This window comes from Silene latifolia, chromosome 10 (assembly GCF_048544455.1).
Source record: "Silene latifolia isolate original U9 population chromosome 10, ASM4854445v1, whole genome shotgun sequence".
Taxonomy (NCBI): domain Eukaryota; kingdom Viridiplantae; phylum Streptophyta; class Magnoliopsida; order Caryophyllales; family Caryophyllaceae; genus Silene; species Silene latifolia.
This window is the reverse complement of record NC_133535.1, coordinates 37,350,147-37,354,741: the sequence shown is the minus strand read 5'-3', so window position 1 is coordinate 37,354,741 and position 4,595 is coordinate 37,350,147. Positions and strand designations below refer to the sequence as shown.

Genomic DNA, 4,595 nt, shown 5'->3' with positions numbered 1-4,595 from the left:
CACTCCATACACCACACATAACATACATATTCGGCACAAACACTCTACTCACTCATCCAACAATTAATCATTAATATCCAATGTACAACAAATTACCAATCAATTACTCAATAGCTGATTCAACATTCATTTAAATTATTTACACAACCCTATATTGCACAACAAATTAAATTGCTTAATTAATTTTACTTAACAATTACTTACATTACCTTCACGCAATCAAAGTTTAAATTTTAAGTTAATAAATGAAGTACAACATAGTAAACTTTTACCAACAATTTACTCAAAACATGATATTTTTGGCATTTTTCTCATGCGACATTACTCTTCCACTCTTAAAAGAAACTTCGTCCCCGAAGTTCACCTTCAAGACGAGATATAAACATTACACGAAATGATATCTTCACATAATCCTGACATTACAAAGTGATCCAACATATGATGAAACCAACAATTACCATCTTACCTCTTTTGACATTACTTGTGTAACATGTATGCATATGTATATCCTAAATAGAAACAACACTAAAATGAGTACATGAAACGTAGCGTTACCAAACCAATATATGTGGAAATTATGTAATTGCTTAGGTGACATTACAAAAACATGATTAATCAATATATAACTAGCTTTAAAATCATCAACATCGATGATATAACTTAACCACCGTTTAGAAAGATAAGCAAAGAAACTAGTATAGACCGCCTTGAAATCATATGTACTGCAATATGAAATATACAAACGTGATTTATAACGAAGAAGCAAAATATAAATCAACCAAATTCTCTCATGATTCCAGGTAAACGGAATATAAGATTCAACAGGGGGCACTCAATCGAGTTGAAGGCACTCGATCAAGTCCGGGTTAGGCTACTCGATCGAGTACCCAGTGGTCAGAACAGTCCCTAAATGGTCCACAACAGGTACTCGATCGAGTAGGTGGCACTCGATCGAGTATCTGCATGTCAGATCACTCTCCAAATGTAACGTTAAGCCAAAGAACATAACCAATCTCCGGGGTTTCACCCCGACATCCCACCTGCATAACAACTTCCGAAAATCTAACAAAATGCAGCCTTATGGCCAGATACAACCCAAAATAAATTCAAGTACGATGAAACAAATGTAACAAGTACCATAAGTCCGCTAAACAACAACAAGAAGAAAATCATTCGAGGTCACCACCTCGGTCCTCCTCCATCTCCTCATCTCCTCCTCCTCCTTCTCCTCCTCCTCCTCGAGATGTGTCGGCTCGTAATGTGCCTCCTCTTGTAGTCTCTCCCGTAGCGGGGTCTCCTCCTGCTCTCTAAGGCGCCAGACATCCGTAGGGATAACTCTCAGGGACTCCCTATGTGGTCGGGTCCACTTCAAAGAAGTAAAAGACTCCACTATCATTCCCGGCACCTCGCCAGCAGACTGGTTGGTCTAAGTTGGTGCCCACACCCTGCTTGTACGCCGTGGGACGGGATGCACTGGTTGAGTCTCTCCGACTATCTCTCTCACCCTCCTGGTACCTCTCCCCACCATAGGTACGGTAACACCTTTGATATCCGTCCGTCCTATATAGATCTGGTGGAGAGAAACCTGTACAGAGGTGTTGCGGTTGAAGATCCAAGGAAGCACATGGAGGTCTTTACTGATCACTGCTCCACTATTCCCGCTACAAAGGGAGTAACACAGGACAAGATAAAGGAAGTGCTTTTTCCTTTTTCTCTGAATTGCTTAGCCCATGAGTGGCTGACTGATCTTGACCGAACAACTGCTGGAATCACCAACTGGGAGACTCTTGCACTTGCCTTCTACAAAAGATACTTCCCTCCGCAGCGCACTAATCAGCTGAGGGGTAAGATTACCAGTTTTAAGCAGGCACCTGATGAGGCTTTCTATGAAGCTTGGTGTCGGTTCAAGAAGTTGGTGAGGTCACTTCCTCACCATGGTTTTGATCAATGGTACTTGTGCAACCAATTTTATAATGGGTTGTATGATGACCATAGAGCTATACTTGATGCCTCATCCAACGGTAGATTTCAGAAAAACATTGATGATGATAAGGGATGGGGCATTATTGAGGAGATGGCGACCCATTGTGCTGAATATGGGAACCCACGAGATGGTATTCGAACAGTCCATTTGGTTGATAAGGCAGTTGTTGCTCAGCTGGAAGCCATGAATGCCCGTTTTGATAGATTGGAGCTGCAATCTGCTGGGGAGCCGCAGACAGTTCATTTGTTTACTAGACAAGAAACTATCATTTGTGAGAGATGTGGAAGCGATGACGGTCATACTGCTATTGACTGTCTTACCAAGAAAGAACAAGTTCTTGCCTTTCAGCAATTTAGGCAAGGAGGAAGTCCTTATTACAACAACCAAGGGAAATTCCATCCCAATTTGAGGTGGACAAGTCAAAATGTTCTTAATCCTACTCCTCCACCGCAGCAGCAGCAGGCCAGCTGCCATATATCCCGTCTCATAAAGCTCATTAAGGCTTCCAAAAGCCTCCTTCCTTTCCTCCACCGAATCAAGGAGCATCATCTTCAAGTAGGGTAAGTGAGCTAGCTGAGTTAAAGTCAATGCTCCAGTCGTTGACAAAGCAATGGCAACTAAATGACAAACAGAAAGAAGCATCCATCAAGTCACTTGAAACTCAAGTTGCTCAGTTATCCGCGAACCAGTCCACTAGGAAACAGGGTCATTTGTCGTCCCAATCTAAGAAGAATCCACACGAGACGGTAAATTTGATTAATCTGAGAAGTGGTCGTTCATATGAAGGACCAGAATCGTCAACTTTAGAGGACATATCAGACCTGAGGAAGGCCGTTAATGCTGATGAACAGTCAATTGTCGCTGAAAATAAGCTTACCAAGAAGAAAATACTCGATCGAGTGATCTCTGGTAGTCGATCGAGTAGAATTGAGGCTGAAATCACTCGAGCGAAAGGAACTTCTACTCGATCGAGTGAACTGGAAAATCAAGGGATCGATCGAGGGATGAAAACCACTCGATCGAGTGAAAATTTTGAGTAAACAGTTCGATCAAGTGAGAATTTACCACGATCGAGCACTGTGCTATTAGAGGAACTCGATCGAGAGGCTACTATTACTCGATCGAGTGAAATATCACCTGGAAAGACTCGATCGAGGGGCAAAAAGTCTCGATCGAGTGACAAAGAGCTTGAACCTGCTGAGACATTAGAAGAGAGAAACAATGGGCTCGATATTCCTATTACCGTGCCCTTACCGAGGCGATTACAGAGCACAAAAGCCAATCAACAGTTCGGTAAATTTGCCGAGCTTCTGAAAAGCCTACATGTTACTGTCCCTTTCGTCGAGTTGATGACACAGGTACCCTCTTATTTAAAGTTTATAAAAGAAATTTTATCACGTAAGAGACATATTAATGATCATGAGATGGTAGCTTTGACTGAGGTAGGGACTACCCTAGTTCAAAATAAGTTGCCACCCAAACAGTCAGACCCGGGTAGTTTCTCGATTCCATGTCACATAGGTACCCACTTGATTGATAATGCGCTATGCGATCTTGGTGCTAGCGTGAGCATCTTACCTTTGTCTCATGCTAAGAGACTTGGTTTGACTAAATTTAACTGCACAAACATGACAGTACAGATGGCCGACCGTAGTATATCACGGTCGTTAGGTGTCATAGAGGACATACCTGTTAAAATCGGGAGATTCTTTATTCCCGCTGACTTCGTAGTGCTTGACATACCCGAGGATACTCACACCCCTATCATTTTAGGGAGAACATTTTTATTCACCACTCGCGCAGTGAAAGATGTCGGGGGCAAGACACTCACATTTCAGGTCGGAGATGAGGAATTAATTTTCCATCAATCTAAGTCTCGTAGAGCTCCCATGAAAACTCAACCTTGCAATGCCTTATCCTCTACTGACTCCCATAGTGACACTCTAGCTGATAATGTGGAATTTTGTGCTGCAATTGTGACCTCTCCGCCTCAGACTGAGAGCGAAAATGAGGAACATTCATTTGTTTTCCTTGCTACAGGTACAGATGAAAAAGATGCAGGAGCTGTCAAAGGTTATTGTGCAATTAAAGTCAATCAAACTGGGGATCCTAACGTCAAAGATGGTGAGAAAGATAAAGGGACGAGGAAAGTTCGTGCATACGTGGACGTTGAATTCAAGCTCGGGGAGAACGAAGAGGACGGTCAAGGATGCTGAAGGGACCTCCTCCAGTCACAAGCCCTCCGTTGGGCTACTGAATCATTTTTAGAATTGAGCGGGGAATGCCCCGTGTAACAAATTGTAAAAACTAAATTTAAGTTTCCGTTGAATTTCTTTATTGCGTTTTTAGAACTGTTATATTTTTAGACTGTTTTAGCGTAGTTAGAAAGACTATAGACTGTTACTTTGTGATTTGGTATGTTCGGTATGTGTTTGCGAGTGTTTTTATGCAGGTTTGGGGAGATTTTAACGCATGTGGATGAGTTACACGAAGAAAAGCACTCGATAGAGTACTTTTTGTACTCGATCGAGAGGAATTCACAGGAAAAGGTTCGATCGAGCTATTTCAGGTCACTTGATCGAAATAGCAAAAAGAGGGAGGTCTCGATCAA

General features: G+C 42.2%; 1 non-coding gene across 1 annotated transcript; it reads right to left on the bottom strand.

Annotated features, from left to right (window-relative positions):
* Nucleotides 1–1,835: 1,835 nt before the first annotated feature.
* Nucleotides 1,836–1,941, bottom strand: LOC141609671 (small nucleolar RNA R71). The gene has a single exon (XR_012527591.1). It is a non-coding gene; the product is annotated as a small nucleolar RNA R71 (small nucleolar RNA).
* Between the last annotated feature and the right edge of the window lie 2,654 nt (nucleotides 1,942–4,595).